Raw genomic sequence first — 13,731 nt, forward strand, 5'->3', positions numbered from 1 at the left:
TCCGCCTCCTAATCGGAGGTCGCCTGGTCGGGGGTTCCATCCCTGGCACGCACCACTAACTTTTTAGTTATGTGCGTTTTAAGCAATTAAATATCACTTGCTTTATGAAGGTGCTTTGCTTGGTGAAGGAAAACATCGTGAGGAAACCTCCATGTCTGAGAGTTCTCCATGTTCTCAAAGGTGTGTGAAGTCTGCCAATCCGCATAGGGCCAGCGTGGCAGACTATGGCCTAACCCTTCTCTTTTGAGAGGAGACCCGTACTCAGTAGTGGACCGGAAATGGGTTGATCATGATGAAGGGGGTAAAATAAGGGTTTGAAATTTGTGTAGTCCACGTAGACGTAGTCGCGGGAATAAGCTATAAAATAATAGTTTGAATGAAGCAGAGCTATGGTTGTAAAGGATAATAGTTTGAATGAAGAAGACCTATGCTTGAAAAGGGAAGAATTTCTAACGCCGAGCATTCAAATAAGACGGATATGAAAATAATAATATTCCCTAAAGACTGGCAGTTGAATAGAGATCCATTAATATTCATAATGAAATTGAATAACTAATTAACATACTAAGCCAAGATCAGTAGGTTTCACTGTAAACAAAACTTATGTTGAATAATGTGGCTTTGTTTTCCTAAATGTAAGTAAAGTAGGTAGGCTTTCTTCGAGAATAGCAGGCAGGTTCCAAAATTGCACTCTCGCGAAGTTTTGTAGATTTTGAATTTTCTGGTACCTATCTTTGATGCAATCATCCAAAATTCGAAATAATGAGAATAGAAATTTTAATAAATCCGGTCTTCTAACTTTCCTTTACTGCATTATAAAGGGAACCTCTTTAAAGGGGAAAATTACCATCCTTTTCGTCTTTTCCGACAGATTTTCTAAAAAAAAAACTTTGAAAAAACCTTGTTTTGACAAACGCAGAAATAACAAGTGTAAATTAAAAATTTATAACACCCCCGACGATCCAAAGTATTTGAGTTTTCCAAAACATCATTTTCAAATAAATAAATAATAATTATGTATTTAGGCAACGTCCATCTTGACAGCTTGACATTTGTCTATTGACATAATATTATGAACCTAACGGTTATCTAACCTTCTATTCTACAAGAAAACTAGAAAAGAGCTGATAACTCTTAAACGGCTGAACCGATTTTTTTAGATTACCTATAGCTAAGAACACTCTCGATCAAGCCACCTTTCAAACAAAAAAAAAAACTAAATTAAAATCGGTTCATTCGTTTAGGTGCTACGATGCCACAGACAGATACACAGATACACAGATACACAGATACACAGATACACAGACACACAGATACACAGATACACACGTCAACCTTATAACACCCCTCTTTTTGGGTCGGGGGTTAAAAATCAACCAAATCGATCAAGCCGTTCTCAAGTGATGATAATCTTTCAAATATGCGGCAATCAATTTTTATTTACCTATAATTATTATACTATAGCTTAAAAAAGGCTATAGCTTAATGAAAGCTAAGTACTAATAACATGTCCGTCATTTTGTTAATGCTATAAGTGAAGTAAAAGTAACATAGTCATAACTTTTGATTTACGAGCAAGCTTCGAGCTTCCATCGGTCAGGCCTTGAGTGCATTTAAAACACGATGGCATAGTTCAGTTATCATACAGTTCGGATACGAGCAAATATCTCCGCGACTGCCACGGTTAAGTTAGGTACTTTGAAAACAGTTTTTTTAAGTCATTACACAATCTTGACCACAATTACGCTTGATGAAAAGTGATGATGTGGCCTAAGTTGGGACGCGTTTACCTAGAAAATGCCTTTTCACTCTTGACCTAGACCGCATGATTGGCGTCAAGCGCAATAAAATAAAATAACGAATAACAGCATGTGGAACTGAGATTGAACTGTGCAATTGAAAGTTGCTGGAGTCATTATGATTGCCAAACCGGGGAAACCACCCCATGAAACAACATCATATAGAACTGAAATTATATGAATTCGAGAAATGAAACGAAATGAAAAGACCCGCGTGTTCGCTTTATCGAGACTTAGGTCATTTGCAGCTCCATACCACAACTGCCAGTGTATTCTTTTCTGAACTGTATGATAGCTATACTGCGTTAATGGTCAACTTTCTATGCCAAGGTCGAAAGCTGCAAAAAGATTAAGGTGTTGTTTTGTTAAGATATATACAGAGACGTGTAGAAATCTTTGGAAGAGTCTGAATGAGAGTAAAGCAAATACATACATATCTATTAGACATTAATGTTCAGTCAATATCGACTTGTTTTTAGTTGAACGCTGCTGTCTACTCAAATTGGAGATCTTTCGTATGGTACTTTGCATAAGCTGTACGAAATTAGTGACATAAAATTTTATTAGCTTCTTGGAACCCTCGTAGCTTTAGTTTTAAGTTATAAATGACACCACTATATCGTAAATAATTTTGACCATCAAAAGGAGTACAATTGTACCTACTTTGAATAAATGATTTTGACTTTGACTTTGCTTAGATTAAGGTGCACTAGACGGGTCTGCCCGCGAAATTCAAATTTAATTTGGTTTTTCGCAATTTGTAAACTAATACGACAACGTAGGCTTATGGTATTTTAATTGCGACAATGGCAGTATCATTTCCACAGGTTTATACAAAAATCTTTACTTGAAAGTGTCCAGTTTAAGAAATCAGTCAGAGTACCGACTAATTTGTGAGTAACTCACGTAAAACTCTCATTTTGACTAATTCCTTAAACTGAACACTTTCAAGTACCTATTTTTGACTTGAAAAATTTTGTATCTCAAGTTACACGTGTTAACTTCCAATTTTATAATGCATGCAATGATTTCATAATCCCACCAAAATAGTTTCGTGTCGCACGCGATTTTTAGGTAAAGCTAGTGTAATTCAACTAATTGCGTGTGAACGCGCCGTTAGGGCTGATTTTTCAACTGTCAAGTACCTATGTAACGTTAATTTTATTATATGGCGTATAAAATGCGTGCTCGCTGATCAGTGAAACTGAAGATACACAAGTGTAAATTAAAAATTTATAACACCCCCGACAAGTGAAGGTTACAGTAACTAGAAAAGAGCTGATAACTTTCAAACGGCTAAACCGATTTTCTTAGATTATAGCTAAGAACACTATCGATCAAGCCACCTTTCAAACAAAAAAACTAAATTAAAATCGGTTCAATAGTTTAGTAGCTACAATGCCACAGACAGATACACACGTCAAACTTATAACACCCCTCTTTTTGGGTCGGGGGTTAAAAACGCACAAGATGGAGATGAGAGTAGAAGAGATTGCGCGCGGTTAAGAAATGTGACCCAATGCCGTAGTTTTAATTATTATTTAGTCATGGGCACTTTAGACGCTTATGTAACGTATCTAGGTACTTTTTTTTACATAAGATAATATCCAATCCCAAATTAACTTCGGAAAGGTAGTTTTCTCTTACTGCACGCAAACCTATGCTCACAATGTAGGTAGGTATGTATTTTCCAGTACCCGCGACGCTAAGGGCAGCCCGACATTTGTTTTAGTAGTTAGTAACACGCGAAAGTTAGTATCTACTACTTGCCACAGTTCACGCCAGTTAGACAACTTCCAACAAAACGTCGAAGCTTCGACGTCACCGGCAGGCGTCAAATGCACACGTCAAACATTTGACGCAGGTAGCCCTAAAGTAGCCCTATTTTTCTTTGATTTTACGTCACCATAGCCTAATATTTTTTTAATCATCATCATCATCATCATCATCAGCCTGTGGACGTCCACTGCTGGACATAGGCCTTCCCTAAAGAGCGCCACCACACCCGGTCCTCAGCCTTCCTCATCCAGCCACTTCCCGCCAGCCGCTTAATATCATCGGTCCATCGTGCTGGAGGGCGTCCCACACTACGTTTGCTTAAACGCGGTCTCCACTCAAGGACTTTCCGGCTCCAACGGCCATCGCCTCTACGACAAGCATGGCCTGCCCACTGCCACTTCAGCTTGCTAATAGTTTGGGCTATGTCAGTGACCTTGGTTCTCCTGCGGATCTCCTCATTTCGGATCTTATCCCTCAAGGAAACTCCTAACATAGCCCTCTCCATAGCTCGCTGAGCAACTTTGAATTTGTGGACAAGGCCGTTTGTCAGTGTCCACGTTTCAGCACCAATATTTTTTTAATATTTTTTTATAAAGAATATTAGTCATGATTAGCATGGCTAATATTCTCCCCCTTCCCCTCCAACTAAGCGTAAAGCTTGTGCCAGGAGTGGGTACAACAATAGTGCAACGGGTGGGGTTTGAACCGCCGACCTTTCGGAATTCAGTCCGCTCCTTAACCGTTGAGCTATCGAGGCTCTTTGACAATCGTCGATTCAGGATCAAACCGAGAGTTCCCTCACTCTAATTCACTTGCTACTACTCAAAACTACATTAGGGCATTGATCTAAATCACACTAATATTATAAAGGCGAAAGTGTGTGTGTGTGTGTGTGTGTGTGTGTGTGTGTGTGTGTGTGTGTGTGTATGTTTGTTACTCCTTCGCGCAAAAACTACTGGACGGATTTGGCTGAAATTCGGAATGGAGATAGATAATATCCTGGATTAGCACATAGGCTACTTTTTATCCCGGAAAACTAAAGAGTTCCCATGGTATTTCGAAAAACCTAAATCCACGCGGACGAAGTCGCGGGCGTCAGCTAGTACTACATAATATTATTAGGGTCGTTAATTTGAGAAATCGAATAACATAATTTAGTGTGATTAGAATGTCGAATGGGCGGTTCCGTTCATAAAGTCATACGACATTTCCCATTTCACTAATGTATATCGCGCATGCGCCTTAGGAATGTAAAGTGCGTGTGTTAGACGAAGTAGATATGTGGGTATATTGGCTTGACGAGGAAAATCATCAAAGAATTTACTCTTCTGGTAGAAAGTTAAAACCACTGAAGCTGACCGTTATTAAATCTTTTACTTGTACCAATAGGTAAGTACTTAGGTGTACCTATACTATTACAACACTTACTAGGTATTACGAGCCAATGTACTCTACAGTATTGCGTGATTAGAAGTGACATGGGTCAGTATATATGTATAGTCTATGGCTTAGATACTTAACATAATAATAATAAATTATCAATAAATCTTCGTTTATGTTTAGCTTTCCAAATGGGCAAATATTGTAAAACTGAACTACCTGGTATTACAAACGGTCTCGGTTCCAATTTTTTTTTTTTTAATAAAAATAGCGAGCATACGAGAATTCCTGTAATCGGCGGTAATCACTTAACCTGATGTTAAGTGATTACCGCCGCCCATGAACATTAGCAGGACCGGAGGTACCGCCGATGCGTTGCCGGTCTTTAAAGTTCTGGGCCACTTGGCTCTAATGAGAATCTTGCCGAAAAAATTTAATGTACCTATCTGGCCAAGATAGACTTGTGATTGACGGTAATAATGCCTGATGGAAAGCACAGATAGGCTCTCAGTTTGAGCATGATTGAATGGTTCTGCAGCCCAGCTACCACGTGGAACACCGTGGGATTTTAGTCGGCAAGAGTCCGACTTAATATTTGTACCGGCTGGGAAGCGTTGGTAACCAGGGCGTACATACCTATCTCCACCAAAAAAGTAATGTCCCGGAAAATCGTCGACGATTGGCAATTGTTTGAGCCTCGATAGCTCAACGGTTGAGGAGCGGACTGAGTTCCGAAAGCGGCGGTTCAAACCCCACCCGTTGCACTATTGTCGTACCCACTCCTGGCACAAGCTTTACGCTTAATTTGAGAGGAAAGGGGATTATTAGTCATGATTAGCATGGCTAACATCTTTAAAAAAAAAACTAGCCGATTTCCTATCAGTGTCAACTTATGGTGTCAATGCACCGCTAACCAGTTTTGTATCCTTTACATCATACGCCATATTCGTCATACGTTGACAAGACCTTGGACATCTACTGCTAGACATAGGCCTTCCAGCTTGTCACTTCTAAGCCCAGTCTAGGAAAATCGCAGACGATTGGCAAAACTAGAATCACTTTCTAACAGTGTCAACGCACTGGCGACCGCGTTTTGTATCAAAAAGGCGGTCCTTGGCGTCCTTTGCGTCATCGTCATACGTTATAGTCCGGTTCAAGAGAAAGTTGGTAAATCATGCCCTTTAAATTTATGAACTTGACATGGGTAAGAAATAAGAATGTAGGTAAGTACATCTTTTTGACATTTATTGTTTTTGTTGGGGTATTGCATAGCGGACCTTATTTGGAATTTTCAGAACGTATTTCACTTTCTGAGTCAAATTCTTTATTACTTCCATTAACCACATAATTTATGGCTTTGGCCACAGTTTTCTGTATGGCGTATGTCGTGTAGAAATCAAAGGGTTTGGGGTTTAATAAAAACTGACACACCTCTTTCAGGTTAGCCCGCTACCATTTTAGCCTGCATCATCACTTAGCACCAGGTGAGATTGCAGTCAAGGGCTAACTTGTATCTTAATTTAAAACAAATGTCTATCAGCTGATGACGTTCTGAAGGGGAAAAAATTGTTCTCAAGTCAGATTGATGACGAAAGTGACGGTTTCTTTTTTTAACCCCCGACCCAAAAAGAGGGGTGTTATAAGTTTGACGTGTGTATCTGTGTATCTGTCTGTGGCATCGTAGCTCCCAAACTAATGAACCGATTTTAATTTATTATTTTTTTGTTTGAAAGGTGGCCTGATCGAGAGTGTTCTTAGCTATAATCTAAGAAAATCGGTTCAGCCGTTTAAAAATTATCAGCTCTTTTCTAGTTTTCTTATATTTTCTTATAGAGGTTTTTGTGTCTAGGGGAATTTTAAATTTTGAGTTACGAGGGTGGGTCAACAAGTCCTTAGAAAAACCTAGAGGGGGTGCCACTACTACTTCGACGGCCCGGTTTTATGTTGCGGCACTATCGACTAGGTATGCTGTATAGTTTCAGATCGATAGGTTGAGTTGTTGTGTGTTTACTCGTGTATTGAAAAAAAAAAATCGTTCATTTTCAAAAACGGAAAAAAATGAGTTTAGAGCTGTGATTAAACATTACTATATAAAAGGCTTAACTGCTAAAGAAATAAAAGATGAGTTAGATTTAGTTCATGGCACATCTGCTCCTTCATTTGCAACTGTTTACAACTGGTTAAATGAATTTAAACGTGGTCGTACATCAACAAAAGACGAACCACGCTCTGGACGCCCTTTAGAGGTGACTACGCCAGAAATGATTAATAAAATCCATGATATGGTGTTGGCTGACCGAAGATTAAAGTTGAGTGAAATAGTTGAGGTTACTAGGATTTCAAAAGGTAGCGTTGTTTCAATTTTACATGAAAAATTATGTATGAAAAAGATCTCCGCAAGATGGGTGCCGCGTTTGCTCACAATCGAAAATAAACGGAATAGAGTGATTGCCTCTGAAGCTGTTTTGGCACTCCTGAAACGCAATCCCGATGAGTTTTTTCGTAGGTTCGTTCGTGTAGATGAAACATGGATACACTACTACACTCCCGAGACAAAAGAGCAGTCAAAGCAGTGGATTGTTAGTGGTGAACCGTGTCCAAAGAAGGCGAAAACAGTGAAATCAGCTGGTAAGGTTATGGCTACTGTTTTTTGGGATGCACGTGGAATTATTTTTGTTGACTATTTGGAAAAAGGAAAAACAATAACAGGGGAGTATTATGCACCTTTATTGGACCAGCTGAAGGTCATAATAAGAGAAAAACGGCCTCATTTGGCCCGTAAAAAAATTCTCTTTCATCAGGACAACGCACGCGTTCACACATGTGTAAAATCAATGGCTAAAATCGAAGAATTAAAGTTCGAATTGGTCGATCACCCACCGTATTCGCCAGATTTAGCCCCCAGTGACTTTTTCCTGTTCCCAAACTTGAAAAAATGGCTCGCTGGACAACGTTTCTTTTCGAACAAAGAAGTTATTGATCAAACAAATGCTTATTTTGAGGATCTTCCAAAATCTTATTTTTCTGATGGATTGAAGAAATTAGAGAAACGTCTGTTAAAGTGTATTGAGCTCCAAGGAGATTATGTTGAAAAATAAATAAAAAATTTCAAAAGAAAACCTGTTCTAATGCTTTATTCTAAGGACTTATTGACCCACCCTCGTATTAGGTAGGTACGTTGTATTCTTTATTCCTTCCAATAACTGGCTTATTAGAGCAGCTGTCAATATAACTTTGACTGTAGGTACTAGGGCGGAAGCAATGACTTCAATATTCTAAGTCACTGGTTCGAAGACTTGTTTGTTCAATATACTTAATGGTTGGCAATGAAATTAGAGTACCGGATTTCCTTCATTTTACACTCAGATAGATGAGAATGATTTACTCTTTCACTTTTAAAAGTTATTCGGTTAAAACTTGTTCTGAGAATGATACTTTCTCACGATGCCGCGATGTTTTGGTTGTGCTTGGACAAAAAAGAAAACTTTATGAATACATCTGTCTGGGTACACCTATGAAGACTAAGATTTGGTCAAATGTTTGTTTACATCTATTCAGCTAACGTTTCATTAAAGATGAACGCACATCTATACTCTATTTACGGAGAGGAGTTAGTATAAGACTCTCTCTGTTAAAACAAACAAAACAAAAACAAAAACTTAGTGGGCGTTGGCCATTTTCCTACTCATTACGCCGCGCGGCTCACTACTGAGTACGGATCCCCTCTCACAATTAGAAAGGTTTGACCATAGTTCGCTGGCCAAGTGCGGAGTGGCAGACTTCACACATATATTTTGAGAACAATAACTGCATTGGAGAACCCTCAGGCATACAGGTTTTCTCACAATGTTAAAGCAAGTGGTAAAATAATTTTTCATCTCACTCGCTCGGAAAGGATTCCTTTGCTCTTTGAAGTCTGCGTGGAAAGTGGTAACTATGGTCGCTAGCGTGCAAAGTTGAAATTTGAACGTGACGAACTGTGGTCTATGGTTGGCGTATTTACACTTTTTTCTTTCTATCAAAAATACCACAATATTGAAACGTTCAGAAACGCGGTTCGTCCTTACAGTCTTTACTATTATAAGTATAAAGTGACCCGTTGGAACACTTTATTTTCCCACATGCCTGCACCATAGCGTATGCATGCTCTCAATACGTTCAGTTCATGCATTACAAAATCTGCTAAGTAGGTATATCCTGTGTTAGCATACGCTTAGCCTCACGGATCTACTCAAAATCCATCAGTATGCGTTTGCGTACCTATAAAAGGAATTCGACGCGCGGTAGGTGTGCGATCGGCATAAATTTCATTTCAGAAAGTAATTTCACACGTATAGAGTGTAGAGATCGACTTTATATAGCGGAAGAGTCACGCATCAAAAAAAAAAAAGATTCACACATTTTTCTTTTAACGTTTGTTCTGATCGCTCTATATTGATCTATGCCATAGAGTAGGTAAATAGACAATGCCTTTCCTGCATTCTCTTTTATTTATACTTGACTAGCCGATGCCCGCGACTTCGCCCGCGTGGATTTAGGTTTTTCGAAATCCCGTGGGAACTCTTTGATTTTCCGGGATAAAAAGTAGCTTATGTGGTAATCCAGGATATTATCTATCTCCATTCCAAATTTCTGCCAAATCCGTCCAGTAGTTTTTGCGTGAAGGAGTAACAAACATACACACACACATACATACAAATTTTCGCCTTTATAATATTAGTGTGACTAGATGATGAACGCGACTTCGCTCGCGTGGATTTAGGTTTTCATAAAATCCCGTGGGAACTCTATGATAGTCTGGGATAACAAGTTGTTAATATCCGTCTAGCTGGGATACAACTACAAGTAACCTATAATGTAGATACTTACCCTTCTTTAAAATAGACTGATGGACCTCTAAAGTTCCCGTAGGAACTCTTTGATTTCCCAGGATAGATGCACGTCGCCAGCATGCAAGCTGTTTCTAATTCCTGTAGGAACTCTTTGATTTTCCGGGATAGAAAGTTACCTATCTATGACCGTCCCGGGATGTAGCTAAGCTGACTCTGTCCTCCGAATTTCATAAAAATCGGTTAAGCGGATGGGCCCTGAAAATCTAGCATACAGACAGATAGACAAACACGCTTTTGCATTTATATGTATTGTTGGTATGAAGATAATATACTTAATAGATGGATCTACTTTCTAGCCAGTTATTACATGAAATCATTTCAATTTTAATTCTTTGCTTTCAATTTCTGTGGGTAGTTAAAAAATTTGGAATGGTTAAGTTAAAAAAAAGAATAGGTAGATCGACCGTACCTCCTACCTAGGCGTTAGACATGGACTTGGCTAGTGTTCCCTGTAACCTTCAGCTAAGCTTTCAAAGCTGGTGCTTTGAGCAGGTCAACCTATGACCTTTTAAAAGTTATTTCACTTCCTAACCGTTGCTCTATTCAGGCTTCAAGACTGAAGTACCTACAACCAATTCAAAGCAGCTTCGTAATATAATGGGGTAGGTATGTATTTGTAACATACCTACCCCATTATATTTTACCGGCTAGCATATGCCCGGCATGTACCTATAGTACGCGACAGGTCGAGATGGCAATGGAGAGGGGGGGGGGGGGCTGCACACAGCCCCACGCTAGCCCGGTGTGGCATAACGCGGGTGTGCGGGGCGTCCCCTCACCTCATACCCCGATTGCCATCTCCACCTGTCGCGAACTATGCCGGGCGTTGCAATGCGTTTCGCGCTTCATCTATTGTACGTTGATGGTACTATATCAAAAACCTACACGCAAATGCCAACAACAATGTACAAAGTTTCAACTCAATCGGATGAACCAGGCGCGAAAGCACATATAACGAATAGACAGACAAACATTAATTTTTATTTATATACCTACATATAAGATTATACTAGTGTCTACCTACCTTAGGTAACCTTATGAAGATAATTATTGTAAAAGCTCGAAAGACCCTAAAACCATAGAACTAAAACTAGTAGTCAGTTTAAAAAAATAAGTAAGTAGGTAGGTAGATATTTCAAAAATATCGATAAAAGCTGCTATCACGAACCACTTTCATTATTAAATCATTGATTTATCGTATTAGAGTAACATTAAAATAACTTTCACTATCACTACCAAACAAAACAACAAAATGCAAGTAGGTAGATGAATAATTAAAAAAACAACTTTCATTTCAAAATAGAACAAAACAAAAACCTAAGGCGCTTACCTCAATAAAATGGCGCGAATTCCACAAATGTCACTTGAGCACAGATTAAAAAAAAACAAGTCGTTCAGTAAACAGGTCAGTAGTAGCTACATGCGGTTTACACGGACACCGGCGAGATACTAGTTTGTCTTTAGATAGAGAGAGGGACTTCGCACCATTGAGATCGAGTAGAGGTGTGAAAAAGTCGACGTATCGATATTGATACAGTACATGATCAACCCATTTCCGCCCCACTACTGAGTACGGGTCTCCTCTCAGAATGAGAAGGATTTAGGCCATAATCTGCCACGCTGGCCCAATGCGGATTGGCAGACTTCACACCTTTGTAAACATGGAGAACTCGCAGGCATGCAGGTTTCCTCACGATGTTTTCCTTCACCGTTAAAGCGAGTGATATTTAATTGCTTAAAACGCACATAACTGAGAAGTTAGTGGTGCGTGCCCGGAAATCGAATCCCCGACCTCCGATTAGGAGGCGGACGTTTTAACCACTAGGCTATCACAGCTACTAGTCTACCACAGTTAATACAGTAGCCGGCAGGAAATATTGTCTAGATCAAGATTTCGGCTTCGTAGAGTGTTGTCTCTGTCACTCACACCTATGTGACGTTTTCTCGGTCTCGACGACAGAGACAACGCTCTACTAAACGCTATCTCTTTCTAAAGGTCGATGTACATTATTTCCTGCAAGGTACAGCTGTAAGTGATAACTTTGTTTTAGCAGACTTTGGGTTATGAACATTCATCTACACTCTACAGTTCCCTCTTACTACCTTTGTGGGTGATTGTTAATTTTTTGGTGATGGTTCATAATAGCTAAGTTACGTTTGAAGCATTGACAACTCTAGCAAAAGTAAATCTCTATCACACCTAGTGGATTATTTTTGGTTATGTTATTATTATATTTGAATATATGGATAAGTCACAATAGACGAGATGGGATATCAATTAACGATTTACAATAATATTATTGTGTTCGGTAATAATTCTTTTATTTTAATAGTGCAACTATTAGTTATTACTAATAGCTATAAATTATTGCACCACGTTAATATTGTATAATGATAGTCTATCCTTATAATATCGAAAGTTTCTGCCTGTCTGTTAACTTTTTATGGCTCTTAACGTGCGCTTAACCGATTTTGACGAAATTTATCTCAACGATAGCTTGTATCCAGTCCTATAGATCCTGGGAAAATAAAAGTTTTTAAATAAATACAATAAAACCCCAATCCTCGTGGTTGAAATCATGGGCAGTATTATTAAATAAACGACAAAGCTAGTATTTTACAAAATATAACGAATTGACATAAATACACGTTTCGAGTCTGATAATTTTCTGACAGTGACTGCACGGTTCTGTGAGCACTTACCGCAGAGTACAGCCACTTTTTCGATATTAACATTACACATTTTATCGACATTGAAAATTCTGGTCGGCACATCACTAATGCAGCGGTTTGCCAAACCATGCTCAAGAGCAAGGTGAAGATCTGGGTCTTTGACCGCAAATGGAGGGCTGCTGCCACCATCACGGTAAACTGTTGTACTTAACTAGAGATTAAACTATTGTTATTTTAGAGATTAATCTATTGATATTTTAGACATTGAAAAGGAAGGGTTATGATTTTAGCAGTCTATGTATGTTTGTAATGTATGCATGTTTGTATCCAGATTCTCTGTGTTCCACCGTAGCATCAAAACTATTAGATCGATTTTGATGAATGAGGTTTCAGTTGATTTTTTGTAAGGGTCCGGGTGACATAGGCTATATTTTATCCGAAAAAATTGGCCTAAAGGATGTTACATCAAAAAAAAGTGGAGGTCTACAAAAAATATTTTTTTTTCTATTGTATCGAGTGGGATGTCAAATGAAAGAGGAGAAAATTCTGAGTTCATGATTATATGTATACGTACCACCTATTACAACATTAAAATATACCAAGTGACAGAAGAACAATTTTACCACCGATAATATTAATTCAGCGTTTATCAAGACGATCGTAGTCGGGTTTTAGTTTTCAATTTTAACTTGTTTGAAATTGTACCGACGTCTGTCATCTGAATACTCCAGGTTTAACAGTTAAATTAAATTAAGTTTGTCTGTTACTTTCTTCTTATTGGTCAGAAAAGGATGAATTATAGTCCTCTAAAATTTAGTTGCCATCAGAATCAGTACCAATGGTACTTAATTGGTTTAATTTCGAGGAGGGCATACCATGATAAAGATAGGTAATTATATCGAGGATGGTATAAAGATTAAATGATTTTGGTCTCTAAACATTTCTTCCAGTGAAATCTGTAGTAAAGATTTACTTAATCATAGTTTAACTTATGTTCGTGATGTAACCGGCTAGTGACAAGGGGAGAAGGTGCGCTCACGCGGTCATCGTAAATGCTGACATTTTATGTACTATCAATCTTCTTATTGCACAAAACTAAGTACTAACTAAGTACCAACAACAAAATAATATGTAAGAATACATAACCCGACCAACCAAGTAGTTAGGTACCTAAGTATCCATGCGCATAACATCAATTAAGTTCAATG

General features: G+C 38.6%; 1 protein-coding gene across 2 annotated transcripts in view; it reads right to left on the reverse strand.

Annotated features, from left to right (window-relative positions):
- LOC123877548 overlaps positions 1-11,294 on the reverse strand; it is a 47,182-nt gene extending 35,888 nt beyond the window's left edge. For both annotated transcript variants that reach the window (XM_045924360.1, XM_045924359.1), the window contains exon 1: positions 11,181-11,294. The gene's annotated coding sequence lies outside the window, so the exon portion shown is untranslated. The remainder of the gene's footprint in view (positions 1-11,180) is intronic.
- Between the last annotated feature and the right edge of the window lie 2,437 nt (positions 11,295-13,731).

The sequence above is a fragment of the Maniola jurtina genome, chromosome 24, assembly GCF_905333055.1.
Source record: "Maniola jurtina chromosome 24, ilManJurt1.1, whole genome shotgun sequence".
Taxonomy (NCBI): Eukaryota; Metazoa; Arthropoda; class Insecta; order Lepidoptera; family Nymphalidae; genus Maniola; species Maniola jurtina.